This window comes from Nanorana parkeri, unplaced genomic scaffold (assembly GCF_000935625.1).
Source record: "Nanorana parkeri isolate BGI_ZX_2015 unplaced genomic scaffold, ASM93562v1 scaffold95, whole genome shotgun sequence".
Lineage (NCBI taxonomy): Eukaryota > Metazoa > Chordata > Amphibia > Anura > Dicroglossidae > Nanorana > Nanorana parkeri.
In genome coordinates, this window is record NW_017306363.1 from 1,851,183 (window position 1) to 1,873,230 (window position 22,048).

Sequence of the window (22,048 nt, forward strand, 5' to 3'; positions counted from 1 at the left end):
CCTTATAGTGGGTGGAGCCTGTTGGGTTCCTTCCACAGCTCCGCTTTCTGCACAAGTCATGTACAGCACAGTGATGATGACACTGCTACTTCTAAGCTAAAATCCGGGTTTGCAAAGGCATTTTGTGTGTACAGAGTAGATGTATATTCTCTTTGGCTATCGAGGTATATATTTTAAAAAACATTTTGTGCCCAGCTTTAACAGGTTAATGTAATTTCAAAAGTGTTTTTTTTAAATGCAGCATATTTTTAAAAAAAAACCTGGTGATCTTGCCATGAAGGTTAAGGCACTTCCTGTTATGACTTGACAACTGTTTACCAACCGTGCTCATACGGTTGTGTCACGGCCGCCGCCGTCACCAGCCAGCGAGCAGGGAGGATGCGGCAGCCAGCCGCTCCTTCGTTGGGCCGATTGCGTTCCAGGGTGGAACGCACGCTCGTCACTTCCGGGTTTCGGGGCCGCGTGCGTTCCACCGTGGAACGCGGAAGTGCACCAATGCGTGCCTCGGCTCCTCCTTCACTTCTGAGCCCTATTTAAACGCCCAGACGAGACAGCATGGCGTTCCAATATTGAGTCAGAACGCCTGCTGTCTCCTGGGACCCTCCAACATTACAGACCGTGCCTTCAGCTGATTTAAACTACCCGGACACCACCAAGGACCCCCAGCTACTTCCATTCCGGCTTATGCTCCAAAGCGCAAGTACTCTTAGTGCAGTTGCACACCATTACATTCAAACTGTCTTGGAGTATAGACTGCAAGTTTAGCTACTGCTGGGGAACTGTTCACTGCTACTGTTGTAGATAATCTTCTAGACCCTGCAAAAGCCTTAACCCTTGAAGTTTCCATTACTCATCCAATAGCACCCTTAAAGTTAACCCTTGCCACTATACTACTAAACCTGAGGCTGTGATGCAAGGTACCCTAACTCTCAGTTCACATAGAGAGTGAAACCAGGGTACCAGACCTGAGAAGCCTCCGCAGCTGTGATCCACGTGACCATCATCCATACAGGCGTGACAGGTTGTCACCCTGTCACATGATGGAGACTACAAACAGCCATACAGACACAACCCTGAGAAAGTATGATCCTTTGTTTTCACTATCAGGAAATCGGTGCGGAGCAATTACCGTATTCTGCGGAGTTCTGTGTTCTGTGACAGCTGTAGTTAGTCACAGCTGAGACAGGTGGCGCTGTGATTAGAGCACCACAGTCTCAGTAATTACATAGAGCAGACGAAGAACGGCTCTATGGGGAGCTCCTATGCCATGGTCACAGGTCCCCCAGAGGAGAGGGGGGCCCCAAAAACCACGGCGGGCGGGACACGATCGCCGCCGCCGCTCGATTCAGTACAAGTGATCTAACTAGATCACTTGTATTAAACGAGCAGCGGCTCCCACTGTACATTTAGCTCTGCTTGTCCGGAGCAGGGCTGAATGTACAAAAAAACTACTCGCCCGGCGCCCGAAGCTGCATGTCCCGGGCGTCGGGCGATAGGGATTCGCTCCATAAGACGCACGCACATTTTCCCCTCCTTTTGGGGGAAAAAAAGGGCGTCTTATGCAGCAAAAAATATGTTATATGCAGCACGTAAACAGAAAGTAGCTGAAATACGCAGCACTCAAAATTGGTGAAAAACTAATTTTAAAGAAAACTGAAATGGCAATTTTTTTATGATGCATAATGCTTCAGCAAACTAAATGGCATCCAGCTAGGGTTTGGCTCTACTGTAACCATTGCAATAAATATCTTTTCAGGCCCCCACTGTATATAATTAGATTGACATCCTCTAGCACGGCAGTATTTTAGCAACAAAACCCTTAATTGATTGTGATGGTTCCATCTATGGTCTCATTTGTATATCTAATCAATAGTGAAATCATAAAAGGCCTTTCTTTTAACCTTGCGGTGACAGATTATCAAAACAGAGTATTTTTAAACGGTGCAGTGAGAACATCTAATGAACTGGGGAAGAGCAGGCCTGTGCGGCAAAGACGGCCGGCTCCGTCTGCATGGCAACACATTTTCCAGCCTGATCACTCGTGTCATGAGGATAATGCTTCCAAATTACATGTTTCCCCCTCCTAGGATGTGAGTGCCACTTTAAATTAAGACGTACTTCTGTCATCTGAGGAGCAGCTCTGCCTTATTGGCTGTTCAGGCGACTTTCTTTTCATAAAATTTGCAGTTTCAAAAGTGATAGAACCATAATTTTCAGAGCAAAGGTACGGACACATCAGAAAAAAATTTTTGCATAAGATAATCAAACAATGGTTGATGTATGTATAATGGAGCAGGGAAAGTACAGTATGGGGAATTTATCAAAACTGGAGAAAATTGCTCAGTTAAGATTTGAGAATGAAAGAGAGAAGCTGATTGGTTGTCATGCACAGCTGCTCCAGATCTTGTCTGCTCCAGTTTTGATAAATTCCCTTCAGTGTGAGGGTACCCAACATATGTGCTTGGCCAAGCTGAGGGTTTATATTATATTGGAAGGAATATCCAAGGCGCAGGTGCTTAGGGTTGGTTGGATTTTGTCATCTTATGGTGGGTCGATGGTTTCCATTCAAATCAAGTAACCTGAATATATACCTGAATGAAAAATAATTTTTTTGTGTGGACCCATTTCTTCACTTTTGTATACACTATATGGCCAAAAGTATGTAGACATTCCTCAAAATAATTGTGTTTTGGTGTTTACCATGAAATGTACATGTAATGCTACAGCAAGCAAAAAAAATGTTTTCAACAATTGTCCATTTCCAACCGTGTGGTAACAGTTCGGTGATGGCCCTTTTCAGTTTTAGCAAGACTGTGACCCTGTGCATTAAGTCAGCTCTATAAACAAATGGTTTGTTAAGATTAGGGTCCTCTATACAGGCCACTTGAGTGGCCTGTATAGATCCCTAACCTCAACCCTACCGAACATGTTTTAGATGAATTGGAATATTGATAGCAAGACAAGTACAACACCAATACCTAAACTCACAAACGCTCTTTTGGCTGTATGGGCACAAATGACCTCAGACACACTCCATCTTGTGTAGACCCTTGAGTAATGGCTGTTATGGCCACAACATAAATGGGGGCAGGGAAGCAACTTAATGCCCAAGGGATGTCCAAAAAGCTCATACAGGTGTGATAGGTGTTCAAAAAGCTTTGCCCATATTGTGTGTGTGTGTGTATATATATATATATATATATATGTATATGTATATGTATATATATATATATATATATATATATATACAGTAAAAATATGATTTGTTGTATTGCTCGGTGTATTCAGATGGATGCTTATAATTGGTGTGGGCAGTGGACACACAACTGAGGGATGTGTATATACACATTGCAGATGTTTGTAGATTGGTGGTAGCCTTGAGAACCAAGGGCTGCATCCCATCAAAAATTGTTCCAAGTACTTGCATCACTTCCAATGTATGTATACAAAATATATGTGTATATATAAAGTATAGACAGATTTGTTCTCCAATCCTCAGCCAATTATTTGCTGCTCTTTCTCTTCTTCATGCTCCGTGTGGCACACAGAGACACACAACAGAAAGGTTGAGTCAATTTTTCACCATTTTGACTGGTTGCCGGTGTGATTTCTATATTGTCATCACCTGTTAACTGATACCGGTGAGTTTAATGACAAATTACAGGAGTATCACAAACTTGGAATGCAATTATTTCTTGCAATTTGGAGAAGGTGCCAATAATTTTGTGCAGTGCATTTTTGGAGTTCTCTGTGGAAGGTGTCAAAATTTGGCATTTGTTCTCCACTTTTTTTGTGTCATACTAATACAAACAAAAGAAATAAACATGAGAATGCCTAAACATTTGTAATTGCAACAATTTTCTGCGCGAAGTGGTGCATTATCTGACAGAAATGCAGGGGCGCCAATATTTTTTGCCATGACTGTGTATATATCATAAAGTGTATGGGATTTATTTAATTTGTCTTTTTAAACTGGCCATGGCCTGCCATATGTATGCGGCATATCCACTGAAATGTAAGTTATTGGTTTCAAAGTTGCCAAATACATATATCATTTTTTGTCTCAGAAAAAAAAGGATTTTAATGCATTTCTTTCACACAGAGAAGAGGTGATGGATGACAGCATCTCAGCGGTTTTCTGTATAAACTAATTTAATCGCTGCAGACATTGATGTCTTGAAGTATAAGAGGAAGCAGAATGGTTTGCCTCTAAATATGGATCAGGCATTGTATCTGCACCATTGTGCTTAAGAGGGAAAAATTCCTGTCGTTGCAGACGAGTAAAGGACAATTGAGAGAGGAGGCTTCCAGAAGGGGAGATTTTACTAGAAATTGCTTTGTCTGCTTTGGAAGTCGTTAATTACCAACAAGGGTAACGGTCTCTCTCATGAAGGGTGTCTGTATCGTTGCTCAATCCTGAAGTCACCTTATTTTTTAGATTTGGTTGAACATGTTGAGCTCTTGTAAACATAACTCCCAAACGTCCATTATTTGGAACCAAATCCCTCTGTCCCTCTTTCCTCCTCAATTGTCCCTCTTTTTAGTCTGATGTACCGATATCTATAAAAAGGTTTAAAGAAGAACTATGGGGTCAGGGCTTTTCCCCATAGTTCTCCTTAGGGTAACGGGAGGACACAAACTAGCGCCCTCCCGTCACCCTAGGCTCAGTATACCGCAAGCTACAGCTCGCGGTATACTGAGACGCCGCAGCGGGAGCGGATCCCGACATCGATGTCTGGATCCGCCCAGCTGCATGACTGACAGCTGGCTCTGCCTATCTAGAGGCAGAGCCAGCTGTACCTGGAAGGATGAAGCCTGCATGTGGCACTAGGAGCAGAGACCCTAATTTTCATGTGTTTGGCAGGAGGCGGCCCTGCGTGTCTGTGGCAGGAGGCGGCCCTGCGTGTCTGTGGCAGGAGGACAGCAGATGAGGCCCTTCATATGTGTGTCAGAAGGATGATGGACAAGGTCCTGTGTGTGTGTTTGTGTGGCAGAAGAAGGAGAGATGACACCCTGTGTGTATGTGGCAGCAAGAGGATGAACGAGTCCCTTTGTGTGTGGCATGATAGCGAAGGACAAGGCCCTGCATGTGTGCCACAAGTCCCTGTTTGTGAGGCTACAACTGGATGGACCAGTCCCCACGTGTGGGCAGAACATTTACTTGTGTAGCGCCCTATGGAATGTTGCTATAAAATTTAGTGTATATCTGGACTGCAATCAGTCCAGATGCAGTTTATTCTGAGTTCTGCATTCTACAGGTGTCCCTGAGTTTGCTGGATTGATTGCTCCACCTTTTGCTGGGTTAGGGACTCAGCATACAGTGAGGGAGGATCCATCCTCAGGCTGTGACTGTACACCTGACTCTAGCCAATCCCCGAGCAGAATGACTCAGAGGTATGGGTGGAGCAAGGTGATAAAAGGTTTGGGGACACTGTCCAGAACTCTCTCTGCCCTAGGGACCCTTCAAGGGAGGAGGCCTGTGTGATGCAAGTGACTGGCCTGGGCCTCAGCACATGGCAGGTGTTGGGGGCCTAGAAGCAGAAGATACTACTGGATATCTGGCATGCACCTCAGCAAGTGGCAGATGCTGAGGGCCCAGAGACTTCAGATGCAGCTGAAAGGAAACCTGATGGAACCTGGGCTGGAGGTGGAATCTACTTATCGAGGAGTGTCGCAGAGGAGCTGGTGAGAGCTATCGTCTGGAACCCTGTAAGAGATCCCTCACCCTATTCCCAGGTGCTTGCTAGAGAAGAGGCCAGTTGCTGCTTTATGACTCAAGAGATAGTTTTCTCTCTCTCAAGGTCCTGGACTATCCTGGCTGTCCGCTGTGCTATTTCTAATACTGGTCGCTCTTAAAGGACCATTGTGCTGGTAATTCTTGCCGTTGCTACGGGAGAATACAGAGTCCTCTGAAATAATACCCGGGTATCCTACAGTCCCAAATCCTCTCTCCTGTTTGGTCCTGAGCAAATAAATACTGAAAAGACCCTATCACTTGAGCCTGTTCTGTTCCGGAGTGTCAGTGTTGCTGGATCTGAGAAAGGGGCCGGTGGCTGACAAAACCGGTAGGAGAGCCCAAGTTCATATTGAGCAGCTCCTTCGGGGGTGAGCGCTACACTTGCAACTGAAATATCCCCACAACAGAGGAAAACATATCCGTGCCCTGCATAAATTTAATTACATTCATTGCCAAGTATACTTCTTCCACTCCCCCTCCTAATTGGCTTTCCAATTTACAAAATGCAGACTTATCTGAAGATGTGATAGCGCAAGCATGGGCACAACGTCATCATGATATGTAACTGAGAAAGCCTGCACAGAGGTACAGACATGACCCCAGCACTGGTATCAATGATAGCTTTATCATTGGTGTCAGTGGAGGGTGGAGGGAGGGGGGGTACAGTGGAACCTGTACAAAGAGGCACAACTAAAACCCACATTTTATTGCAGTTTGAAGGGAAGAAAAAAAAAAAAAGACACGCTGTATTAGTAATAAGCTATCAACAAGCCTACATATAATAAATGTGTGCTGCCCAGAGTTCAGCTTTTATCAGTCAGGGTCACACATAATGGCTTTCTATTGTACCGCTGTCTGTACACACAGCGTTGAGTTTGTTCAATACGTCTCTTGATGCGGTTTGTACAAAACCAAATGCATTTAGCTAATACAATGCAGCCAGTGTGTAGTGCCAGCTGCAGTCAAGGAAGAGATCAATACTGAAAAGTGGTCTATATTGTGAAGATACCCTCCATAAACAGAGGTGAATATTGTACCACTTCTACTATTAAAGAGACCCTGAAACATAAAAAAATAAAATAATAAACTGCTGCACATATCAAGTGCAGGCACCACAAAGCATGCTGCACCCATTAACAAATGCAGGGCACGTGCGTGAATTCCAGTCTGGTTTTAAAAATATATTTCATATATATTCCATACAAAAATATTGCACACGGTCAGTAATATAATACAAATCGAGGCTCACTGTGTGAAGTACAAGTAATAAGCATGAATTCGTATGCATGAAGCCTGTAACTTTTCAGTTTAGGCAACATTTACTACATTGAACAATGGAACAAAAGAAGAATGGTACGTAAATGTATTATGTGTAATTATAGAACATACGCTCCTTCCGTCCTGCAGCAAGGGCTAGTAGGCATTTGTGAACAAAACCAAGAACAGCACAGGCATCGGGATTTACATAATTATCACAACCATGAGCTCCCATCTCAGTCCAGGAAGTAGATGGTGACTCTGGGTGATGCCTGAACAAAGATGGTGTTCTGGAGAGAAAAGCAAATCAAAGCACTGTCAAGGTGGAGTTATACCATCACATCTCTGGTCATCATTGTTATTATTATTATACAGGATTTATAAAGTGCCAACAGTTTGCGCAGCACTTTACAATATAAGGAAGACATTACAATCACAATACAATTCAAGACAAGGTGGTAAGGAGGGCCCTGACCCTGAGGGCTTACAATCTAAAAGGGAGGGGCCAGTGATACATGAGGAGGTAGCTGTGTGGGGATGAATTGTATGAGAATGTGATGGTTGAGCAGTTAGGTTGAGGTGGGATAGGCTTCCCTGAAGAGATGAGTCTTTAGGGAACACCTAAAGGCAGTCAAGGTGGGAGATAGACGGACAGGTTGGGGTAGAGAGTATGTATGTATGGTCAAGTATGCACTTACTATGAAAAATATACCTAATACTATGTTGCTTTAAAAAAAAAAATACATTGTCCTTGGACAGCATTCTGAGTTGGCTGACAGCACTGGTTGCCTGAACTACTCTTTCCATTCACTCTTGTAGCAGTAATGCATCCGATGAAGAATTATTTTCCAGCTTTCTAGGTGCAGCGAGCTTGAAGTGATGTTAAAACATTTTTCTGCTTACTAATTCATTGATATCATTAAGGGAAGTGTTTTCCTCAGCAGCTGGACGTCCCCAATCTGTTTAATAACTATGTTAATGTTTGCTTTGGCACCTGGGAAGCAGAATCCCGTCTACTTCCATCACAGTTTGCAAGCATGCATTGATTTTATTTTATTTTTGGAAAGAATTACAATGTACCTCAGTTAATGAGGGAAAAGTCTGACAACCCAACGCAACCAACAGTCATCTTTTTATGGTATTGCTGAGCTAAGCCTGAAGCTGGTCCCCAGAGCATTTGCTATTTTTTGCACATTATGGCAGATAACCCACCCACAACTCTGCCCCCTGCAATATCTCAAACCTTGTCTCAAAGTATCAACCTAACCACCCCCTCCGCTCTTCCAAAGACCTCCTGCTCTCTAGCTCCCTTGTCAACTCCTCCCATGCTCGCCTGCAGGACTTCTCTAGAGTCTATCCTATCCTCTGGAACTCTTTACTCCAACCTGTCCATCTATCTCCCACTCTGACTGCCTTTAGGCGATCCCTTAAGACTCATCTCTTCAGGGAAGCCTATACCACCTCAAGCTAACCACTCAACCATCACCTTCCCAAACAACTCGTTCCAACACAGCTCCCTCCTCATGTATCACTTGCCCCTCCTTTTTAGATTGTAAGCCCTTATATTGTATAGCGCTGCACAAACTGTTGGCGCTATATAGATCCTGTATCATAATAATAATAATAAGATATTTCCCCAAGTTTGGCTTCCTCCCTCTTCCCTCCATCTGCTGCCATCTTTATCTGGTCATCTTCTAGCCCAGTGTCTTCTTTTATCGGCCATTGGGCAGTCATTGAGGATGTCACGTGATGAGTTACATTATCCCTGCACCAGGCTTCCATCTTCAGACAGATGCAGTTCACACAGCACTAGCACCCCTAGATGGAGCTGACCAGTAAAGGAATTTCCTGTATTCTGAACTTTTATAAATGAACAATAATAACAATAAACTGCTAGCGAGATAAGAAGTTTAAGTTGAATTCTTGGTAAGTGGATAAGTAGATATTGTCTAAATCCAAGAGTCATATGTATTCTTTATTGAATCTTGGTGTGCTTTGTGTACTTCCTCAAGATCTGTGCAGTAATCCATTGTGAGGCCTGGGGCCTCCTGCTGCCCTCTCTCCTTGTGCAGGGTGACTGGTCTCGTCTCCGCCCCTCCTGCAGTGGGTGGGGCCTGCTGGGTCCCTCCCACAGCTCTGCTCTCTGCAGAGACTATGTATAGCACAGCGATGATGTCACTGATACTTTTATAAAGTAATAACTATGTGTTGCAAAGGCATTTGGTGCCCACAAAGTGGATTTACAGTATATCTTATGTGGTTCTTGAAGAAACATTTAAATGAAAGTTTTTGTGCCCAGAGTTCAGCTTCCACTCTGTTGTAGGTTGTTTATAACCAGTAACATTAGGCCAATGAACCCTTATAAAGAATGATCCAATTTGCTTCAATATGGAAACAATCGGATATACTCCCCGGACCAACAGTCTACAGTTTTATTACTTATAAATATTAATAGCCAGTTATATTGTGTGCCTCAAGAAAGACAACCCAGTCCTTATTTAGAGCAGGCCTTGGAATTGGCTTGAACTAGCTCTTGTGGACGTCTATTCCACATTTTCACATTTAACAAACTTTTACTGTAAGGAAGCCTTTCCCTATGCTGTTAAACCTCTTTCCCTCCAGAGGCAAAGCGCTCCTCTCTGTCGTTTGTAGGGACCTTAAAGGATAAGTTTGCTTTACGAAAAAGTGTGCTTATACTTTTTGCCCCTTTACCCCTGACCTAAACTTAACCCACGTCTGCTTCCTTCAATGGCCACGGTTTTAAGTGATTGTCTACATCCAGCTCCGCAAGTCAAACTTTCCTGGCCACACCTGGACCTTTCAGCCTCATAAACTCCTATGGGCCTGTGTATGAAGGTGGGAGATGGCCAAGGCCCCATGAATAATGGAAACCAGATGGTGGGGACGGCAGGGTTTTAATTTTTTTCTTTATTATTTATTTAACTTTTTATTTTATTTTTTTACTTTTTACATTTTTTTATCTTATCTTTTACTTTTTTATTTTATAGAATTTTAAAATAATTTTTAAAACTTTTTTAGCACTTTTTAATTTTTTTAATTTCATTATTATTTTTTATTATTTTGTACTTTTAAAATTTGTATTTTTATTTATTTTTTTTTTCACTTAACTTTATTGCTATCACACAGGAGGACGGGTGAGTTAAGGTCAGGGGACAAGGGTAAAAAAAAAAAAAATTATCTTAAAGTGCACTTGTCCCATAAAATGAACAGCATTGCTCCAAGTTTACCATACAGACCACTTATTTGTACGAGGTGATTATATTCCCTTGTAAGGGCCTCAAACATACCTAAACCGTAACTGCTTACTTTAAGTTTATTAATTTATGGTAAAGACAACTTTATGCTAAGTATATATCAGGTGATATTTTTTAATTATTTAAGATTGTCCCTTTTGCTTATTAAACTATATATTGAAGAGGACGATAGATAGGTGAGTGCTACATAGGACAAAGCAGGTGTATTTATACAGGACTGAAGTGCCTCTGATATCTCCTCCCTTCAATAAGGTGCTTTCCATGAAAGGAAGTGTGTTAAAAATAATCATTCTTTCCCCCATGTAATAAAAGCCGTTGCCTTGGCAATATGTAATTCAAGCACATTAATGTAATTTTTATCACTCATTTACAAATAAAAATGCGCGTCACAACAAGAGAGCTGTAAAAAGATATTACATTTTCCATTGCCTTCATAAAGGGCTGCAGGAGAACAGTTTATATTCTGTATGACAATAAAACATTTTCATTGGATGAATGGAAAATATTCAGCAAGATTTATTTATTTTTTTAAATCTTCAGATTTAAGTTTTTATTTTCATGGAAGCAATGAACCCTCTTCATGCTTTTTGCTCATTAGTTGTTTTTTTTTAATGTAAGTCAATTTTAAAAAGAAAGACATAGGGGTATTGTTGGAAAACATTAAGCACGAAGTGCCACACCATAATATTCAAGTACAAAAAATTGGTTTATTCTAAACACATATGAAAAGCCAACGCATTTAAGAGCTGGTAATGTGACATGAAAAATAAATAATAATAATAAAAATAATAATTTAAAAAAATAATAATTAAAACAATATTAATAATAATATATAACTTTTATAGCTCAGTGTGGGTAAAGGGGAGGCACGTGTGTGGTTGGGGGCAGTGCTAAAGCTAGGGGGGGCACGTGCCTCGGGCGCCGCCAGCAGGGCCAGTGGCAGATTCGATAGGGGGGAAACAATTAATATTATTACTGGGCCAGGGCGGGCTGCACCGCTCCCTCCCTCCACCAGCACTGCCACTCCTGCAGGCACACCCGAACCTATGTATGTATGTGTATATATACAGATATATTCTCAGATTTTTTTGTTTCCTCATATATAAATATATCCTTGTGTATGTGTGCATGTGTATGTGTGTGTGTATATATATATGTATGTATATACACACACACATATGAGAATATATTTATATATGAGGAAACATAAAATATGAGAATATATATATTTTTTTAAAAATCATATTAGTGGTCCGCAAGATTTTAAATGATTAATTTAGTGGTCCATGAGGTCCGAAAGGTTGGCGACCGCTGTTTCATACTATCATTTTAAAATAGGCCCAGAACATGGTAAAAATTGTTAGATCAGACCCACTGTAAATAGATTTTAAAAAGTGGTATGTTTATCAAAAAATTGCTGGGCAATTTGTCCAACACTTGATGGTAAACATTTAGTTATTGGTTAAATAGTTAGATTTCTGAATGGGCACTACATCCGAAATATATATCAATGTTGACATTTATATAGGCAATATTATGAAAACATTTGTGGGGAAACAGAATTTTATAGAATTATTTATACTCGGGGTAAGAGAGGCTTCTTACTGAATTGAACAAATGACAACATGGGCTGTAATAAATCATAAAATGTAATGCTGGTAAATGCAGGTTATGTATAACTATGCTGTGGCGGTAATAGCATTGACCCTGACGTATTTAATGGAAAACAGCTGTGAACAAACAGACCTGGAAAAAAATTGGGAACGCTGCCTATGTATTTCTCAATGCCAACCAGTGGCTTCAAAAGCACATTACATATTGGCATGCATAAAAATGTGATCCAATTATTCATAATACTCCTGTACGAATCACTTGTAAAGCTACATTTTGAATATAAAATACAGTTTTGCACAAAGGACACAAGTGAATTAGAGAGGATGAGTGGTCTTACTGTTAGATCCAGAAAAGAAAAATGGACACAGGGTCTACATAACTGAGAATATTGGGACAGCAAAGGGTTAATATTTGAAGCTGGTTTGGTAAGGGGGTGAGGCCTTCATTACAAGGATCAAATAGGTAAGGAAGGAGGAACCACATGTGCAAATCAGTTGCGAATGCTGGGAGTTCATTTGTATAAAGTTTAGGAGAAGAGAGAAGTTTTTTTCCCCCATCATTTAAAGTTTTACTGAAGATTGGAGTGGGGGGGGGGGGGGGGGGTGGTATTATGATTGTCATGGCAGCATAGCTAGAGGGACTTGAGGGGTGACAGTAGAATAGTTGGGATTGCTACAAGCTCATGTTGTGGTAGGGTGCTTCTTTTTACCTGCTTGTTGGTGGATTTCCCAGGAGCCAGGTACCCTGGGGTAAGGTCACAGTGCATAATCTGGTCCTAAAGCTGGGGGTGGTTAGGCTTTGGAGTTTGGTCTTAGAGTCATGTTTATTTAATAGACACCCAAAGACTCCCTCCTTGTATAATTTGCCATTAGTGGTTATGTTACTTATATAGGTTTGTTTTGTTATTTATTGAGTTGTTAAAAGGCCAAATACAACCCAAGTCATGCAGTCCACATCTTTATTTCTGTTTGGAGAAAACAAGGACCTGAACTGACCAATCCATTAATCATGAAAAATAATTTGGAATAAAATTAGCTTTGTGATCATTCCATTAACATGTATAAATATATATCCAGGGCCAATATAAAGATCTGGTACCAAGGATTGCAGGCAGAAGAAGGTAATGGCTTGTTCATGGAAGGATGACTAAGCTATGAAATGCCTTACCACAAGTTCAAATTCAGGTACTTACACGGCTTGAGATAAAAAAAAAACAAAAAACTTAAAGGAGACCTATGAGGTGAGTGATCTCCACTTTTCCTCATAGTTCGAGACGACGTGTGACATTGAAACTGTCCCACATCGGCTCTATTAATCGGGAAGTGAGTGAACACATACTGCCGTTCGCTCACTTCCTGATCATCTCCGTGCAGAGAGCGGTGACTGTCAGTCACCACTCCCCACAGGGATTCCCCTCCATCCCCTCTCCGGTCCTCCAGCGCTGACAGGAAGAACAGACGGGCACAGCTGGCTCTGCCTCTAGATAGACAGAGCCAGCTGTCAATCAGCCAGCTGGGCGTATCTCGACAGTACTGTTGAGATCCGTCCTGGCTGCGGTGCTCTCAGTGTCTACTGAGAGCCAGACCTGGCTATAGCTCACTATATACTGAGCTTTGGGTCTCAGGAGGAGGGTGAAATATGTCCTCCCGTGACTCTAAAGAGAACTATGGGATAAAAAGCTTACCCCATAGTTCTCTTTTAATGATGCATAAATGATCACAGGTCTGTATTAATGTGTATCTTTTATATCTGCCTAGAGTTTAGCTTAAAATACTTACTCTAAGGGGGGGTGTCCATTTCTGGCCCCCCTGTGTGAGCCGTGGTTTCATCCTCTGGTCACTACAGGACACAGTAGTGAAGTAGCAGCCCAGCGGATAGAACCAACTGGTGTGTCAGATGCAGAAGAGGCTTCTACAGTGGGACGTCAGAGAGACAGGTAAGTATCATTTCATTTCATCATGTCATTTCCTCTTTGCTTGAGAACAGGGGTGGGCAACTCCGGCCATCCAGCTGTTGTGGAACTAAAAGTCCCATGAGTCATCGCAAGACTGACAGCCACAGAGCCGCATGACTCTCAGAGGCAAAGGCATGATGGGATTTGCAGTTAAAGCACAGCTGGAGAGCCGGAGTTGCCCACCCCTGCTTTAAATACAAAGGGGAAAAAAATTAAATCCATCAATCTATCACTGACCAAGAAAATACACTTGTCATGAGTGGAGAACATAGACGGCGATGGCTAGTTTCTGATAATACTAATTACCTGGCTGTGCCGGTTTTTACACTTCTGGGTCACTGTCATGGTACAAGCCAGTGACCCAGCTGGAGAAAATTCTGAATTTCTTCTCTCTGTTTCTGTTCTGGGTCAATGACTTATTGAGGCCAAAGCATCAGCATGACAGGTAAGCCAAGTAGCATTCTCTGGAGAGGTCAGCAATGGCAGCCCACATATATCTCTCATGACAGGTTTCTTTTCAATCAGTTTGAGACCTTTCTTTTTTTTTCTGAAGTGTCCATTTAAAAAAAGAAAGCTGCCATCAGCCAAAGAAACTGGACACTCTGCAGGTCGCTTATCAACGCATTTCCGCTGAGTCTAGATTAATGCTACTATGTAATACAGAATCCCCCCCGGGATTCATGTTGAATAATTTGAGGCACAGCGCAGTGTCCAGAGCTCTGTACTCCATGCAGCTTCTATGCAGCTTTCTGCAATGTGTCAGAAGTTTAAATAAAAGTTGCCGAACCTGCAGGCTTTCCACTGCTGTTTACGTAGCAATCCCGGAATAAATAAAATACATTGGGACACTGCAACCAGTGGTAGGTGTACCCCTAGGAGTACGGTGATCACTGCAAGGGGGTGGCGTTAGGGTTGCCACTCATCCGGAAAACTCCCGGACAGTCCGGGTTTAGAATCTTGGAATCATTGGCACATTATTCAAAGCGGACTTGTGGCTAGAAAGTCGCAGACATGCATACTTCACGGCGGGCGGCGCTGTCATCCCTGTCCCTCGACTCTCCCTCCCTCCCTCTGTTTTTCCCCTCCACAGCTGGGACTGGGTGGGAGGAAGTGACATCAATGGGAGAGGGAGAAATCATCCTCCGGCAGCCGGCACCACCACGCGCTTTAGTTTGGGAGCGCCCTTCTCACTGACTCAGTCTTACTCTCTACTAGGGTTGCACAGATACCAAGTACAGTACTTTTGAGCTCCAAGACTAGACTAGAGAAAAATTAAAATGTTAGGAGGCAGCACAAACTCGGCTTATACTCGAGTATATACTGCTTTGTACTGTACATATCTGAGGACCTGTGGCACACTGGCATCTTATGAGGGCACCGTTTACAGTATGTATACAGTGCATATCTGGGGACCTGTAGCACACTGGCATCTTATGGGGGCATTGTTTATGTTCATCTTCCACCTTCTCTTGTGCTCAGAGAGAGAAAAATAGGCTTCCCATAGTGTAGTATGTCAGAATAAATTTATTTAAAACGATTAAAATGCACTTACAATTAAAATAAGGCAATTGCGTATGGATTGTGTCCACTGGTTTTCTCTCTCTGAGCACAAGAGAAGGTGGAAGATGGAGGAATAGTTTTACACGATTTTGGAAAGATAAGCCAGAGTTGGGAGGAATCTACCCCAATTTATTGTCGGATTAAAAACAAAGGAGAGGATTAGTTTCTATATATATCAGCAAAGCGATAATTGTTCATCTAAAATATGGTGAGCAATAGGAGTCGGTGAGTGCGGCCAGATCTTATCTTTGAGCACGGTGGAGACTGGAGAGCACTGATTCACTAATTGTTTTTACATTCACGGACGTTGGTGTTGACTATAAAAGCAGGAAGATATATCATCACATAGAAGGACTTTATTGTATCCAGAAGTAATGGACTTCACACATGGTTATGTAGATTAAGAGGGAGTTATACATCACTTGTGAGATTCAACACAGGATTTTCTATATGTACACATTTTATGAGATGTACTAGCACGTTTTTTTTTGTTTTTTTTTTTACTATCATCAGCACAGGCATTGTGCAACACAGGTGTTGTGTATGACACAAATTTGCATATCCCTTTGTGACAATTTCACATTTTATACTATTTTTTTCACATTTTAGGAATATAATTTTCGAGTTTGAAGCGCAGTGCTATTTTCTTTTTTCCAATTCAAAAAATTACTGGCAATTGAAAACATTTAGAAATTGGAGTTGGGCTTTCCGGAATGCTTGGGATAAAACGGACACGGCTCAGCGAATACTTGCTACATTTTTACTATTGCGAATAAAGTAATACAATTGAGATTCACTCCTCCACAATAGTGTAATCTTGCCTCTCGTGACTGATTTCCTTTAAATGGTGGACGCATTCTATTTACAACATGATGAGACTGCAAAACGCAGTAGAAAAGTAGGAAATGTAGCAGAAAAGTGCATCTAGACGTTATCGTTAGCAGGGAATGCACCAGAGCTGCAGCAAGCTCAGCTGAATTGGAGATTACCGTATATTCCTTGCCTTTTATAGGTGAAACTCATTTAAAGTTTGCTGCTGGACTTTGGCAGTTAAAACGAGGACAGGAATGGGCGGATGGACTTTAGTTGGCAGCAAATAGCGGAAGATAGAACAGGCCTTCAATCTTTCATTCTCCGTACAGTGTTTGGCGGGCAAGATCACGCTGGCCGCTTGTACAGTGACAAATGGCATCCACTACGTGTTCACAGCAGACGGCTACAGGGATTGTGCTGACAACATATTGAAATGCCCGTGGAATGCTTCAAATGGTTTAGGAAGGCCGTTAATGTGTTTGTTAACGTGAATTCATTTGCTGGTGATCTCTTCAAAGTTTTATTGACCAACTTAAGTTGTTAAAGACATAAGTTTTCAGAACATGTTAGCTTTCTTCTACAGGCATTGTAACATACAGAGCAACTAAACTCTGGAGGCTGTTCCCCCCCAAAAAAGGCAGGCAGAGGACAAAGGACTTGTCTTGTTCTTCTGTGTCTCTGTGTGGAGGTGGCCATCTTGGTAGGGGATCAGAGCTTTGCTTCCTCATGCCAGGGCATCCCCCCTAAATGACTGCTGATCTTATGTGTGGTAGGAACCTATGCAAGAGGCAGCACGGATCCACAGAATGACTGAAGAAGAAGCAGGGAGATCCTTGCACTACAGATCCTCTGATACAGTTTTCGCTCCAGCCAAGGAGAACAGTGAGCAGCATATTAGTGACTTCACCAAATCTCACTTCAAATCTCCTGAAGCTAACATGAAAAATTCTGCACTGCAAGCTGCGAGAACGGATTGAGATAAAAATAATAAAGGGTGTATACATTATTTCTGATTTATAGTATGCTGAACTATATGGGGCACAGCTATGACATAAAATAAATGAATATGTTTATAGCCATATAACATTGTCATTTAGGCCGCATCACGTACTCAACAGATTGCCCTGAAAAATGATCAGATGTGTAGTTTTAAATACTTTAGGTACTTAAGTACTTTGTGCACCAACATATGTACGCGCGCACGTACAGGCACACACATGCACACTGGGAATTAGAGCCTGACACATCACTCAAGTACGTCATAGACATAGTATCAATGGGAGAGGCGTCGCCAGATGCCTGTGCACAAAATGCACCAGGATGTCCCCCGTGCTGGCGAAGGATATATTTTATGTGAGGGACCCTCTGTGCTCCTTGTTGGCACACTCTATTGCCGGCTGGAGTTCACCAGTAGAGGATGCTCTGTGGGAGAGCATTTGCACCAACGTCTTGCCTTAATTTTTACTAATGTTACTTGCTTTGTATCAGATGGTGACTTCCAGATACTGGCATAGGGAAATACCTTTTGTACTTTTATTTTATTTATAAGCATAAGAGGGAACTTGAAGAGAATCAGCGGTACCAACGAAGCCAGCGCTAAAGGAAGCAAGGCGGCACCGGAGGGATCAGAGTCGCATAAGCCAATGCTTCCTCTATAGCACGACTCCTGCCACAGGCGGAGTGATACCAAATACACTTCGCCTGTGAGGAATCGACAGTGAAAGCGCGCTTCGCTCATTCTGGCCAGCGATTGGTTAGCAAATTGCTCTTGGACAGGTACGGCACCGCTGATTGCCCTAATCACCATATTTTTGTACATGAATACGTGTAGACTTTTGTATATGAAAAAGTGTGGATTGTTGTACATTAAAAAAAAAAGAAGACCTACCCCGAAACTAAGAACTAGTGTGTTTTTTTGAGCCAAAAAAAAATATAAGTCAGTGTATATATATAGATACAGATATATATATATACTTATTTTATTTTTCTGGCTGGTCTTTATTTAGGATTAGTTCCCTTTTTTGTGGGCTGATTATATTTTATCCTATCACAGCACTTTTTCAGTCCCAGTACATATTTTGGATGGGGCTTCAGATGGTTTATACATACTTATGCAAATGCAGATATTCTATGCTTATTTCGGGGGCATGTTATATAACTTGAACTACTGGAAACCTTTCTTTTGCTCCTCGGACCTTAGGTGGAGGCGCTTCTCTGTCCCTGCAGCTCCCGTGTGAGACGATTGACTGGGCTGCCTGTGGTGACGATTTTGGGGGTGTGATTCATACGCTGTTTACTTAGGATCAAATATGTAGGTATGTGTAGAAATAATTTACTAATACATGTATAATAATGTACTGTAAATATGGTTGATGTTATTAACCTCTTGATACAATGGGCATACTGCACAGCTTATATACAGTCTGAAGAAGCGGGCATGCGTCTCTACTGTACTCTACTTACAACCTAGGATGTCTGTTATAGATCGGGAAGTAAGCGAACACATACCGTCACTCTGTCACTTCTCGATCCTGTCCCTGCAGAGAGCCGTGAGTGACTCTCACTCACGACTCCCTGCAGGGATTCCCCCTCCCCTGTCCGATCCTCCAGTGCTGACTGGCGGACCGGACGGGGAGGGGGCGGGTACAGTTGGCTCTGCCTCTAGATAGACAGAGCCAGCTGTCAATCACGCAGTTGGGTGGATCTCGACAGTAATGTCGGGATCGGGCCCGGCTGCGGCGCTCTCAGTATACCTATACCTATATATGGAGCTGTAGCTCCCTATATACTGAGCTTTGGGTCACGGGAGGATGCTAGTTTATGTCCTCCCGTGACTCTGAGGAGAACTATGGGGAAAAACACTTACCCCATAGTTCTCCTTTAAAGACAAATTAGGAGTATAAGATATATGAGTATAATGGATACACATATATGGGTACCATAAGGAGGTAGTTTGGTTTTAATGTGCTATTGGATCGTGCTGATAACATTCTGAATGTAACCAAGTTTCAAAATCATGTTGATTTTAATGAATAGAATGTATTTTGTAGTCAAGATTACGTGTGTCTGATGGACATGTTGTACGGTTTGGACATCTTAAAAGCCCCATGTTTCTTTGTTGTTCTTATATAGTTCAAATTAGGGGTGTGACGCCTATCCATACTGGTTCCTTTTTTTGCAATTCAACTAATTATATTAATTACATTAATTTGCTTTTTTCTGAGCAGAAAGGAATTTGCAAGAAAGATTGCTGGAAAGAATGCAGAATTTGTTATTTTGACCTTTTTATTTTGTTAAAGTGTATGTAAACTGTCACAATGAGCGATTTTCTTTCATCTTTTTAGCTCCCTTTTGGTCTGTTAAGTATATCTGCTCAATAAGTTAAAAGAAAAGTTGATCTTGCCAGAAAACGTGTAAACTTATAACTTCCTGTGCTCTCTGCTTCTGTCATATTGTTCCCTGTTGTAGAACAACTGCAAGAGGCTGAAATCAGGTCACACTCCGGTACGACTTGCACTGTATTGATGTATTAATGTGTGCAGATTTGCATTAATATGTGCCTTGTATATCTGCTTGGTGCTCAGCTTTAAACATGTAGAATTCTGCAATAAAAGTGTGTAGATACCTTTGTAATATGTCTACCAGACCCCAAGGAGTTTGGGGTGGGGGTTCCGCTGGTAAGAATCTAATACAGCTCGCTGGCATATCTGCAATATATGTTGTAGACCTGAAGCCATTTTTTTTTTAAAGAAAGAAGGAATCTGCAATAAAAGTTAGCGGGGTCCCATGTGAGTATGCAGTATACCTGAAGATATGTTTTTATTAAAGGCAGAGTTTTCATGTGAACGGTGATTGTTGTATTAAAACGCTGAAAGAAGGCGTTTCATATCTCATCTCATCTTCTTTTATTATAACATCACATAAAATAGTAGGTTACAGATCGAACTGAGATAACCATTACCGCAGTTGGGTGCGCCAGTCGTCTAATAGACTATAAATAAAACCTTTGTACATGCAGCCTAGAGTTTTCTTAATTTCCTGATTAAATCATTCTAAGTCCCCCTAGTGGTGAGAGGTAGGTACTACGAGTCAGGCCCCTGCTTCTTCTTCTGGAATTTTCTGAACTGGGACTGGATCGCCACCGCCGCTCGCTCTGTCTCTGGGGCTCCCATGTCGATGTCAAAATCCTCCTGGACTTTTTTCTGGTCATCTGGGAGGGGGGAATAAAGAGAAACAGGAAGTTATTAACCCTTTCGTGAACAGAGGTCTTTTAGGGCCTTGATGCCCGTGCCAAGGTTAGCATGCGTCGGTTATAACTCTAAGCATATCTATACCTAAATCTGATTTTGTAATGCAAGGGTAAATGCTCATTAAGTCTAGGGGTAGAGGTATAAACTGCAGAAGACTTTCACAACACCATGTGACTGGTTCCCAAAAGCCTCCTCTCTTTGGTGCTGCGGCTGGTGGCCGCTGGCTGGCATGTGACCAATGCAGTAGCCAGACAGGGAGCTCATTAACACTGGGCCTGTGGTTTTACCTTACTCAGTGTTACTGTCTGAGCTGAACTGAGGATGGAATGTCCCAATTGCGCTCTGGCCTAAGTGTCGCCCTCCACAGTGCCACCACAACTGGCCTAATGGCAGGCCCTTCATCAGGGGTGTCCATGCTGCCACAATGCTCAAGTGTGAATGGGCCCTATGTGTCTACAGCTGGACAGAAGATTTTGAGGTGCTGCCCCCTCTAACCCTACCGTCCTAGGCATTGACCCACCTGTGTCTTTATGGTGGCCACAGCTTGGCCTGCCCAAAACTAAAAAACGAAGGGGTCTATTCACAAAGATGCCGAAGGATCCAGCCGTTGCTACGGCTGATCCTTTGGCTAGCTTTGGTTGCAGGAACCCTTCGGTTCAGTATTCACTATAGCCTGTACAGCTCCCGAAGGCGGCCGAGCGGCTCAGCCGAGCTGAAGTGACAGCCGAAGGCCGGCCGTTAACCTCGCAAACGACAGCTGGCGGGAGCCAGCCGTGATCTCTCTTATTGATTTTTTTAAAATTCATTATTTATTTACATTTTTTCAACTTTTTTTTCTTTTCTTCTGTTTTCACTATTTGCTATTCTGCTCGGTCCCGCGGAGGTACCGAGCAGAATAGCTGAGCCGAGGCTATTCACTCACTGCCGTTCGGCCCCTATGAGGATAGGGGCGAACGGCAGCGATCGGGCTGCCGGAGCTTCGGCTCAGCCGATAAAGATGTTGGATCGGCTGAGTCGAAGTCCTTCTGCACTTCTGCTGATCGAAGTGCAGCCGAAGGCAGCCGATGTATGGCTGAAATCAGCCGCACTGAGCCGTAGTGAATAGCCAAACAGTGTTCGGCTCACTTCACTACGGCTTGGTCATTCACTCGGCTGCCTTTGGCAGCTTAGTGAATAACCCTCTAAAATATCTGTTTTGGCTTGGCCAAAAAAATAACCAGCATGTAAATTTGCTCCTCAAGGATCGTTCAACAAGCCTGGGACAATAACACTGCGCTGCCTGACTTGTCCACCAATACACAATGAACCGTCATGTCAGCAGCATTGTCATTATTTTTGCTGTTGCCATGCAACAACTGCTTTTTACAAGCGATGATACTGATTCCCGATTCTCTTGTCCTGGCAGCTTCTTAATTGAGCACTGCATGCCGTATCTCCACCTCCCTAGACCGGTAGGACTACCTTGATTTATTTTTCACAGATATCCCTGTAACATAGTTTTATTACCTGTTAATCCTGCTAGTAGATCATGTATTTAACAAGCCAAGCTGTCCGGCAAACGTGCCAGTTACAGGAAGTCCCAGCCTCG